The sequence below is a fragment of the Erythranthe guttata genome, chromosome 11 (assembly GCF_056151865.1).
Source record: "Erythranthe guttata isolate IM_541 chromosome 11, IM_541, whole genome shotgun sequence".
NCBI lineage: Eukaryota > Viridiplantae > Streptophyta > Magnoliopsida > Lamiales > Phrymaceae > Erythranthe > Erythranthe guttata.
Window position 1 is genome coordinate 15,460,001 of NC_142543.1, and position 13,258 is coordinate 15,473,258.

A 13,258-nucleotide genomic window follows, 5' to 3' on the forward strand; every position below is an offset into this window, starting at 1 on the left:
AAAAGGGAAGAAAGGAGTAGTGAACGATTTTTTTATTTCTTGAGTAATTGGAGAAAGACAAATCTGCCATTTTTCAAATCCCTCTAAATCAGTCGCCAATCACATTTCCAGTCAAAAAATGTTAGGGGATGCAAAGTGTCAAGGAATTTGCAATTGAATGTGTTGACATCAAAATTGGGATTAAATTACGAATTAATAGCCTTAAATAAATTTGTTATTAATTCGGATCTCGATTAAAAGACCATAAAAAATTTGGGCTTATATCAAATTTTTTAGATTATATTACAAATTAATAACCCAAATAAATCGGTTATTAATTTTGATCTCAAATCAAAGCCTCTGATGAATTTGGGTTTTATGTTGAAGTACACACTATATTTGGGCTTCACAAATGTGTTATGTGAGTTAACCCAAAATAAGCACTAAATTCTTATTTATTCGGTTTAGTCATTCGGGCTTATAAAAGCCAGCCCACATAAATTTGCAAGTATCCAAGTCCACCGGCCCAAGTCTCAAGTCAAGAAACCCTAAATCGAGCCTATAAAAGGAGGTATCAGACACACACAAAGACATATATACGAGGACACAAGGACACAAGCATCAAGCAAGGAGTACATCAAGCACTCAAAAGCACTCAAGTCTCGAGCTCTTGCCACGACGAAGAACAACAACCGCGGAGGTTCTACATCTTGATCAAGGCACCATATCCACAAGACCTAGAAACCCCAAATCGATTTCTAGATATTCATATCTACTTCCGCAAATCAAGGAAGGAATCAAGCTCTCAATTCAAGAACAAGCTTCAGCCCTTGGATTAAATCTAGGAGAAGAATCAGAGGAATCAACAAAGATTGTAACACATTTCGTTTTGATTAAAATATATTTATTTGTTCCTATTTTTTCTTGTCTTGTAATTAATTTGCAGACATTTAAATTTGAGGTTAACAAATTGGCACGCCCAGTGGGACCACTTTTCCTCTCATCTCCTCTCCTACGTTGAAGCGCATATTTGCGTGTTCAACGATCCAATGGCTCCAAAGAAGAACCAAAACTCTTTGATCCAAAAGGCTGCCGAGATTGCCACCGTTGTTGGTTTATCATCCACCGGCGGCAAGATCGATTATACAACGGCGTCAAATGGCTCAAGCTCCTCAGGCTCGGAAGAGATCGACTCCAAATCTCAAGCCTTCACCACATTGCCGTTTATGGTGGTTGATGCGACTTCCGTGGATGAGCAATTGGCGCACTTGACCCAAACAGTGGCTAATCTTCAAAAAATAGTCGAAGACAAAGACATGAAAATCGCTCAATTAATGGATAAGTTGGAAGAATCAGAGCTTGGGGAGTTTTGCCCGAAGCACAAATCTTACCTGCCTCGTGACGAGAAAGCAAAGCAAGTGGAAGAAGCACAGCCCAAGCCGGACTTTGTGCAAGGCGCCGCTCATTCTTCGATGTCTGTTGCCACGCTATTTGTTCAACAATTACAAGAGATGATTGCCAATACCATCAAAGCGCAATATGGCGGACCATCTCAAGTCTCACCCATGTACTCAAAGCCGTACACTAAGCGGATCGATGCATTGAGGATGCCAGCGGGATACCAACCCTGTTGAGTGTAGATTTTACGCTCAATACGTTTACTTTACGTGGATCTTTTGTTTAGATTTAATTATGTTTGTGATTTATTTGATTGATTTTATGTTATATAGGTGAAAACGAGAATTATGTGTCCATGAAGGAAAAAAAATATCAAAAAGAAAGGAAAAAGTTGCAAATAAAGAAATAAATCAAATTGGAAGAATGAATCTCGCCACAGCTTTGGCAGTGTGCACCATTTCGAGCATATCTCTCTCATACCAACTCCAAATCAGCTGATGTTGGCGGCATTGGAAAGCTAATTTCAAGGGCTGCAATTCTTATTTACAAAACATTCCACAACTTCGAAAAAAAAAATTTGCTTGAGTCGAACGCATCGATGAGTTATGATGATGAGAGATGATCAATGTTTGATGATGAAATTGCTTGTTTTGTGTGATAAGGATTAGATGTTTAATTTGTTTAGCTTTCGATTCAACGGAACTTAGAATCGAATTATTGCTAGGAATCACACTTTGTGCATTGCTTTGGTTGAATGTTTTGCATTTTAAATTTGGAATTAATTTTTGCTAGATCATGCTATGTTCGGTTTTAGAACTCAACTTAGGAAATTTATGATACGAAGTATTGAGTAGTGAGTGATCTGGGATATGATTTGGGCCTTCTTTGAACCGTTTGGGCCTTTCAAGCCGACTTTTTTATCGAAATTATCCTTAGAACCTTGATTTGAGCCTCGGAGAAAAGGTGTTCTTTCTTTTAGCCAATGTGTATAAGGTAGAAAAGTGGAGATTTTTGAAAAATTGCCCCTTGGAGTTCGGTCGAAATTTTTATAAGATCTCTCTTCTTCTTAAAAAAAACAAAAAGAAGAAGAAAAAAAAAAAGAAGACGAAGAAGTATATAGGCTTCTATACATATTTATAAAAGAAAAGAAAAAAAAAGAAAAAAAACAAGAAGAAGACGAAGAAGATGAGACTAGAAGGGAGAAGAAAGGACAAGTTGTTGAAATTATTTTTGAAAGCTCGATCCATTGCCTCAAAAGCAAAAGTGGAAACTTTTGAACTTTCGAGAATCGAGTTTATTAAAGTCCTTAGAGGTGAATTCATGTTTCAAACGCCTAGCTTTCAAATTTTGGTGTAATCACCTCGAATTCAAGAATAATAGCCACATATACCCATATTTCCTACCTCGAACCTAAGAGCCTAACAATTGGAAGCCACAAAGCCCCAATGATCCCAATAGCTTAATGTTTGATATTAGTAGAGTAGAATAATTTGGTGAGTATTTGGATTCAAACATATGCATGTAAGCATAAATTTTTTCTATCTTTAATTTACAAATATTGGATGCTTGAAGCAATTGCATGATTTGTGGTTTTTGGCTATGGTAAGTGACTAAGTGCTTTTGAATTTTGAGCTTACGAATGCCTAAGAATTATCATTATAATTACACGTTCTGAAAACGTGAAGTTGGTCATTAATCTATGTGATGAGATCCGGTAGTTGAGTTATTTGCTTACGATTAGATTTTGCTTGAGGACAAGCAAAAGTTCAAGTTTGGGGGTGTGTTGAGTGTAGATTTTACGCTCAATACGTGGATCTTTTGTTTAGATTTAATTATATTTGTGCTTTGTTTGATTGATTTTGTGTTATATAGGTGAAAACGAGAATTATGTGTCCATGAAGGAAAAAAATAATCAAAAAGAAAGGAAAAAGTAGCAAATAAGGAAATAAATCAAATTGGAAGAAGGAATCTCGCCACAACTTTGGCAGTGTCCACCATTTCGAGCATATCTCTATCATACGAACTCCAAATAATCTGATTTTGTCGGCATTGGAAAGCTAATTTCAAGGGCTACAATTCTTATTTACAAAACATTCCACAACTTCAGACTCCAACATGGCGAAAATCGAAGAACAAATCCTGATGGGGGAAAGTGGCGGAAATTGATTCCTATTAGGTTTCCACTACTTCCTTATCAAGAAAAGCCTATAAAAGCAAAAAGTCTCTACACCATAAGCACGAAAATAGACACCACAATACGCGAGGAACGAAGATCAACGAAGACTCAAGCATAGTTTTTCTTATTTAATTTATTTCTTTTATTTTCTTTATCATAAGAATCACGAGTAGCTAAGTCTTTAATTTCTAGGATTTTATTTGGAACCCTATGTGGGATTGATGAACCATTTTCTATGATTTTATGCAAGTTTTAATTCCGGATTATTTCTCCTACTTGTTTTATTAAGTGCATGAATTTGATCACCTTATGTGCTTTTATGTTATTGTTAATCGCATGAATCGGAAGATCGGGTTAAGAAGTAGAACTGTGGCAGAAGAGCCTCTGTGGTATTAACATAGGAATATAGTTAATCTCGTAGGTAGCCATTATTGAGATTTGTGCTTAATGCTGTGTTCTAGAATTAATTGCGTAGGAATACAGTGATTGAATCTAGAGTATTAGAATCGAAATACACGCGGAAGCGGGTTATGTTTAATTTAGCATCTCAGGTTAATAATCCGGGTTAATTGGTTGCATAATTGAAGGAATTAGGGGATTAATAATCACATAGGGGGGAGACTAAAATCCTAGGCTTGTTTACTTTGATAAATCTTCGTGTTTAATTTGTTTCTTGCTTTTGTCTTTTTAATTGCTTTAGTTTAATTAAGTTTATTAATCATCTTTCGACTGTGTAGGGTGAGCTTGATAATAATTGGTAGAATTTAGCGTCTAGGATTAAATAATTAAATATTCTCTGTTGGATCGATACTTGGACTTAAAAATCCACTTTATCACTTGTACGATGCGTGCACTTGCGTGTAGGTATTACCACCAACAAGTTTTTGGCGCCGTTGCCGGGGACTATTTTAATTATTTATTTTATTCTAGTTTAAATTTGAACAATTTTCACGATTCACCCAAACTAATTTTTATTTTTTTCATTTTATTTTTTTTTTAATATTTTTTTTTCTTTGGTTTTATGTCAGGTTACAATTTCCGCGCAACTCAAACGGGATATGAATGGCTTTCCTCTGGCGAATACCTCTAAAATACCTATGATATGCCATTACTTTGTTCAATATGTGGTAGAGATCATTACACTAACCAATGTTGGTATGCACCGAAAGCGAATAATTTCATAGATAATACCAACGGTTGTTATTGGAACACATACACCAACACGCCACGAGAACCCACTATTCAGGAGTGTTATTTGAACTCCGTCCTTGAAGAATTTATGAAATCCACTCAAGCATCTATCCGAAGACTGGAGATACAGTTGGAAGAATTCAAGCGCTAGAGATCTCTTAAAAATATTTCAGACGATATCGAGAATGATTGCAACAAAGAAAATCCGTCTAAAACTTGTAGTGAGAAAAATCCTTTACACCTAGAAAATATTGTCGATGAGAAGGGAAAAGAACTTACGAAGACGCTTAAGGATGATGAATATGAGAATGCAATCGAGCTAAACTCCAAAGATGTCTCGGAACAAGAGAAGAAGGAGATGGATGTGGTTAGTGCAAATATTCAAATTGAGGATCTTATCATTGTTCATGACGTGACTTTGAAGGAATCAATAGAGGTTGATAAGAAGGAAAATGTGTTTGAAGTGGAGGTTATACGCGGAAATGAGGTTTTTGTGTACCGATTTGAGGGAGCGGGTGATGAAGATCCCATCTTGGCTTCGTACCGATTGATTACAACCAAGAAAGATTACAAGCTAAAGTGGACCCTGACATATTGCAATCCTATCCCTGTATCGGTTGCAATTGAAGTGACAAAGCTCATGGATGGATGCGCAATCTACAAGCCTTTGGATTGGACATAACAATTTCAAGAAGCAAAGTCCGGCTGAAGACTTAAAATTTAGCGCTTCTCGGGAGGCAACCCGAGCATTTGTCGTTTTTTTTTTTTCTCATATTTTTTCGTATTTTTAGTTGTTTTTAATTTTCTTAGAATATATAAAAGCGTGCAATCTAATAATTTAATCATGTTTGAATTTTTAGGTCGAAAAACGGACACAAAAAGCCAACACGGCCGTCCGAAAATCAAGCCAAAACCCCAGACGGCCGTCCGGAGAAGTTACGACGAGTTGTGAACCTACTGTTTGTGGGACGGCCGTCCCAAAAACAATGCAAAATGTGGGACGACCGTCCGAAATACCCCTGGAAAAAAAAAAAAAAAAAAAAGGTTTTTGCCTGAAAGAGGAAAAGATGGAGGGGTGCAACACGTGGAGGACGTTTCGACTAATCAAGGTGTATTCTATCCTTAAACTTCGTTTTAATTACATTGATAACAATGTAAATTTTAAGTTTGGGGGTGGAAAAACACTTTTTATGTGCTTTATATGTTTTAGATTGTATGCTTTAGGATTTTTCTTTTTCTTTTTAGTCGTTTTCGTTTATTTATTGTTTTCTTTATAAAAAAAAAATTGCTTGAGTCGAACGCATCGATGAGTTATGATGATGACAGATGATCAATGTTTGATGATGAAATTGCTTGTTTTGGGTGATAAGGATTAGATGTTTGTTTAGCTTTCGATTCAACGGAACTTAGAAGCAAATTATTGCTAGGAATCACACTTTGTGCATTGCTTTGGTTGAATGTTTTGTATTTTAAATTTGGAATTAATTTGTGCTAGATCATGCTATGTTCAGTTTTAGAACTCAACTTAGGAAATTTATGATACGAAGTATTGAGTAGTGAGTGATTTGGGATATGATTTGGGCCTTCTTTGAACCGTTTGGGCCTTTCAAGCCGACCTTTTTATCGAAATTATCCTTAGAACCTTGATTTGGGCCTCGGAGAAAAGGTGTTCTTTCTTTTAGCCAATGTGTATAAGGTAGAAAAGTAGAGATTTTTTAAAAATTGCCCCTTGGAGTTCGGTCGAAATTTTTTATAAGATCTCTCTTCTTCTTAAAAATAAAAAAAGAAGAAGAAAAAAAAAAGAAGACGAAGAAGTATATAGGCTTCTATATATATTTATAAAAGAAAAGAAAAAAAAAAAGAAAAAAAACAAGAAGAAGACGAAGAAGATGAGACTAGAAGGGAGAAGAAAGGACAAGTTGTTGAAATTATTTTTGAAAGCTCGATCCATTGCCTCAAAAGCAAAAGTGGAAACTTTTGAACTTTCGAGAATCGAGTTTATTAAAGTCCTTAGAGGTGAATTCATGTTTCAAACGCCTAGCTTTCAAATTTTGGCGTAATCACCTCGAATTCAAGAATAATAGCCGCATATACCCATATTTCCTACCTCGAACCTAAGAGCCTAACAATTGGAAGCCACAAAGCCCCAATGATCTCAATAGCTTAATGTTTGATATTAGTAGAGTAGAATATGTTGGTGAGTATTTGGAGTCAAACATATGCATGTAAGCATAAATTTTTTCTATCTTTAATTTACAAATATTGGATGCTTGAAGCAATTGCATGATTTGTGGTTTTTGGCTATGGTAAGTGACTAAGTGCTTTTGAATTTTGAGCTTGCGAATGCCTAAGAATTATCATTATAATTACAAGTTCTGAAAACGTGAAGTTGGTCATTAATCTATGTGATGAGATCCGGTAGTTGAGTTATTTGCTTACGATTAGATTTTGCTTGAGGACAAGCAAAAGTTCAAGTTTGGGGGTGTGTTGATTGTAGATTTTACGCTCAATACGTTTACTTTACGTTGATCTTTTGTTTAGATTTAATTATATTTGTGCTTTATTTAATTGATTTTGTGTTATATAAGTGAAAACGAGAATTATGTGTCCATGAGGGAAAAAAAAGATCAAAAAGAAAGGAAAAAGTAGCAAATAAGGAAATAAATCAAATTGGAAGAAGAAATCTCGCCACAGCTTTGGCAGTGTCCACCATTTCGAGCATATCTCTATCATACGAACTCCAAATCAGCTGATTTTGTCGGCATTGGAAAGCTAATTTCAAGGGCTACAATTCTTATTTACAAAACATTCCACAACTTCGGATTCCAACATGGCGAAAATCGAAGAACAAATCCTGATGGGGGAAAGTGGCGGAAATCGATTCCTATTAGGTTTCCACTACTTCCTTATCAAGAAAAGCCTATAAAAGCAAAAAGTCTCTACACCATAAGCACGAAAATAGACACCACAATACACGAGGAACGAAGATCAACGAAGACTCAAGCATAGTTTTTCTTATTTAATTTATTTCTTTTATTTTCTTTATCATAAGAATCACGAGTAGCTAATTCTTTAATTTCTAGGATTTTATTTGGAACCCTATGTGGGATTTATGAACCCTTTTCTATGATTTTATGCAATTTTTAATTCCGGATTATTTCTCCTACTTGTTTTATTAAGTGCATGAATTTGATCACCTTATGTGCTTTTATGTTATTGTTAATCGCATGAATCGGAAGATCGGGTTAATAATTAGAACTGTGGCAGAAGAGCCTCTGTGGTATTAACATAGGAATATAGTTAATCTCGTAGGTAGCCATTATTGAGATTTGTGCTTAATGTTGTGTTCTAGAATTAATTGCGTAGGAATACAGTGATTGAATCTAGAGTATTAGAATCGTAATACACGCGGAAGCGGGTTATGATTAATTTAGCATCTCAGGTTAATAATCCGGGTTAATTGCTTGCATAATTGAAGGAACTGGGGGATTAATAATCACATAGGGGGGAGACTAAAATCCTAGGCTTGTTTACTTTGATAAATCTTCGTGTTTAATTTGTTTCTTGCTTTTGTCTTTTTAATTGCTTTAGTTTAATTTAGTTTATTAATCACCTTTCGACTGTGTAGGGTGAGCTTGATAATAATTGGTAGAATTTAGCGTCCAGGATTAGATAATTAAATATTCTCTGTGGGATCGATACTTGGACTTTAAAATTTACTTTATTACTTGTACGATACGTGCACTTGCGTGTACGTATTTCCACCAACAAACCCCAAAACTTCAACAATTCGACGGAAAGGGGAACCCAAGCAACATATTACTCATTTCATCGAAACTTGCAACAATGCGGGGACTAACGGCGATCTCTTGGTGAAACAATTCGTAAGATTATACGCCCAATTAGCTAAGCGATCTGCCACCGTATTCTTTTGACGTACTATGTGCTTGAATTGAAAAGAAGAATCCACTTCCTGCCAACAAAGCCGAAGAATATATTCTAACTCCCATGTAACGACCTTGGTTTTAATTGCATTAATAGCCAACAAGCGAACAACGAGTCACTCTCCACCGTAACATGAAGGATACCCATGTGCCTACACATTCTTAAGCCATAAACTATAGCCAAAAAATCCGCAGAGTTGTTCGTGCCATGCCCGAAAAACGAAGAATATCCAGCGACAATATTCCCCCTCGAATCTCTAATAATACCGCCTCCTGAACTCATCCCACCTTTTGCCGAACCATCTGTATTAATCGTATACTTTCGTGCATAAGGAAATTCCCATTTGTGCCATGCGCCCCGTTTATGAGGCGGCTTCACCACCGGAAGACCAGCGGCTTGAATACGATGACTTTGAATCTTGGTAGAAGATTGCCTGGGACGATGCAAAGCCACCAAGTTCTGCGTGTGGTAGTAAACCTTACGAATAATTTCAGCACTTGACATTTCCCCATCAGCATATACCACCCGGCACCGAGCATTCCAAATTTCACGAAAAATGTGACATACCACCGAATTCCTAATCATCGCATAAAGAGAGAGATCGGATGGCCGCGGGACCCAAACGCACAAAGCATGTTTGGGCGACTCAAACCGATCTTGGACTTGGAAAAGGGAGCCGAAGTGCTTCCAAACCCGTACCGCAATATCTGAGTGCAAAAATAGGTGAGCAATATCTTCCGGGCAAGGCGATTGGCAGCAAACACATCTTAAAGCCAATCGAATACCCCGAGAAATTATTCGTTGATCAACCGGCAATGCATGATGAATTAACTTCCATGAAAACCCACTAGTTCGATGAGGTAAGTAAGGCTGCCAAATACGAGTTGTCCACGAGACGCGCAAACGTGGCATATTAATATGACGCCAATATTCCTTAATCGAAAATTCACAAGATTGAGTGAGGGTAAAAATCAAACGATCCGGTTTATTCATCTCTAAAGTAACCTTCTTCATCTTTTCATGCCATTCTTGTGGTATAATTTGCAGCAGGTCTGCAAATTGGGGCCAGGCTTCCGCAATTGTCAAGTTATTATCGCTTGGTAAAGGTCCGACTAACACCTCTCCTAGCCAATTATCTGTCCAAAATTTAATAGCACCACGGCCCACCAACCATTGAGTACAGTCCGCTAAACTCTCCGCATGGCTACAAATCGACATCCATAATGGAGAGGCGGATCTCCTTGTAATATGAACTCGTTTATCATAATACTTCGCCCGAGCAAATTTGGACCATAATGAGGAATTTTGCAGCACCTTCCAGAATAGTTTACCATGTAAGCACCGCATGACTTGTTTGAGATCTCGAATACCCAAACCCCCTTCTTCAATAGGGGTACAAACCATTTTCCACCTCACCCAGTGGGTTCGCGATTCTCCACCAGAGCTCCACAAGAAGGAAGACATAAGTTGTTCTAGACGAACAAGAACAGAGGCCGGGACTTTGGAGCATGCTAGCGAATAAATCGGGATGCTTGCCATAACTTATTTAATCAACGTTAGTTTGCCCGCAAAGGAGAGAAGTTTACCGTGCCACCCCTGAAGTTTACCACGAACTTTTTGTACTAAATATTCGAAGTATTCAGCCTTGGTACGACCAGAATAAATCGGTATGCCAAGATATCGAAACGGCAGAGACGTACGACGAAAGCCTGTCAATTGTTCAATAGACTGACCCACAGATTCAGCCCACTTACCCACATACATGTGGCTTTTAGACGCATTCACCAATTGCCCTGAAGAGCGTTCTTAAGATTTTAAAACCTCCATAAGAGCTTGCATAGATTGTTGCCCTCCATTCAAGAAAATAAGTATGTCATCCGCATACAAAAGATGAGAAACCACCACTTCATTTCGACCAACCTTGAATGGAATAATTTGTTTCGTCACCATTTTCCGATTAAGATAGATGGTCAAAATTTGTTGTGCCAAGATAAATAAAAGAAGAGAGAGGGGATCGCCTTGCCGAACCCCGCGAGAAGATTTGAGGTTTCCGGTCAGGAGTCCGTTGATGTTAAAAGAATAAGAGATGTTGGGAGAAACCAAACGAGCGCATGGCCTTCAAGAGAAACCTCCACTCCAATCGGTCATAAGCCTTCGCCATATCCAGTTTAATAATGATGTTCCCATCCGAACACTTTCGATCAATATCTCTCGTCAACTCTTGTGCCATAACAATGTGAGTAGTCATATCCCTTCCCTGTACAAATCCAGCTTGCTCCTCCGAGATAATAAAAGGAAGAATCTTGCCTAATCGGTTCGCTAGAATTTTAGAAACAATCTTTCCCGAGAAATTACCCAAACTAATGGGTCTGAAATCGCTCATACTCCTTGCATTCTCGACTTTTGGTAACAATACAATTGTGGATAGACACATTTCCTTCAGTTAATAACCCCCGCGAAAGAAATTGACAATAAAATTTGCCAGCTCATCATTAATAATTTCCCAACATGCTATATAAAAATACCCCGTGAATCCGTCATTGCCGGGAGAACTAGACGCCTTCAGTCCCTTAATAGCGTTGAGAATTTCTTCTAGATCCGGAACTCTGCAAAAATTTTCATTTAAGGAGTTACTCACCACAGTAGTAACCTCATAGAATAAAGTCTAGTCCATATGATAGTCCGACGCCTTGAAAAGATTAGCGAAAAAAGATTCCGCTATAGCACCTATTTCGTTAGGATCAGTCGTAATGGATCCATCCTCTCTCTTAATTTGAATGGTCGAACGTTTGCACCGTTCTTTGATGCACGCATGGTAAAGAGCGGTGTTGCGATCCCCATCCTTCTCCCATGCAAGTCGAGCCTTGGCACTTAACATCTCCGCTTCCCAGTCTTCGAGACGATTAAGATGTTTCTTAGTCTCCACAAGATGCCCCGAAATCTCGTCATTCGAGCCCTGTTGAAGCTCATATTCAAACGCTTGAATTGTTTGTTGAGAAGCTTTGATATTACTTTGTAGGTCACCAAACACTTCCCAATTCCACCGCTTAAGAACACGCCTGACATTATGCATTTTCTGCTGAAAAATATACGACGGAGACCCAAATACGGGAATAGTCCACGCCTTCTTGACTATCTCTAGAAAAGAGCTATGATCTACCCACATACGCTGAAAAATAAATCTGGTTCGAACCGAATCCAGGAGCTGCTCAAAACTCACACATAAAGGCGCATGATCGGACAAAGTGCGCTCCAAATGAACGACCTTCAAATTTGGAAAAGAAAGGTGAAACGAGGGACTAACCAGGATCCGATCAAGACGCTTCCAAATCCTCGCAGGTCCCGTCCTATTATTGCTCCAAGTGAATGGATTCCCAATAAATCCCGCGTCCATTAAACCACTTTGCAACACCAAATTCTGAAAATCAAGTAGACGGGAGATATCAACCAACCCTCCTTTCTTCTCCATAACGTCTAAAATGGCATTAAAGTCTCCACGTACTAACCATGGAGTGGATATAACAGCATGCATGGCAGTAATGTGAGCCCAAATATTTTTCCGTTCAGTATGCGAACAACTTGCATAAATGAAGGAAGCAGTGAACAACGGCTGGCTAGGACTGGATATAGTAACCGTGATTGCTTAGGCGAAAATATTTAAGCATTGTATATCAACAAAAGGTTTCCATAGAATCCAAATATATTCTATGACCTACGGAAAAAATGTGTTTGTTAGAGAACTTTTGCGGCTCAAAATGTATACCATCGGTACCAACGACTCTATCATCTTCTACTACAACGGGAATGGTCTCAGCTGCACCCCGACGGAGCATATGTCGAGGCTGTCCCACCGGGTTTGTCTTCGCTACAAGGGGTTTTGTCACTCCTTGTTTCTTTCGACACGCTCCTACTAAGTGCCCCAATAATCCACAATGAGCGCAATATGTGTGATTGCCCTCATAGTCTACCTTCTGCCCCCACCCATCATCCTTCGATACGCCGATAAAAATCGACTCCGGCAAATGTTGAGCCACATTAACCTCAATACACACCCGGGCGTAATGAGTGTGCGTGAATGCAAGCGTTCTTTCATCCACTCGTAAAACATTACCGAGCGCCGCTCCAATTCTTTCCAACGACGAGACATTGAAATATGGGAGCGGCAGTTTCGGTAAACGAACCCAAACCGCTACTTTGCTACTGTCTTTACCAATAGTAAATTCCGGCGTCCAACGAAACAAACAGAACATACAATTCTTGATGTTGTTAGAGTTGCGGGAGAGTGCTAACTTTGCATCTTGGATAGAGCCCGTATGAATGGTGATATGTCGGGGATCCAAAAACCCAATTGCAGGCTCGGACGACAAGAAGTTCCACTCCGAGTTTATGTGGGATCTGATATCTTGTAAACTCGGACGACCAGCAGAGAATTTCATGATCAACGTGTTATCGACTTGACGATTTAATTGATCTATTTCAATCGGTGAGAAAAATACCGCAGGGGCGTGTTCGACGGAGGCCGTGGGACGAGGTGCTAGGGCAACGGGGACGAGGCGAGGAGGAGATGTC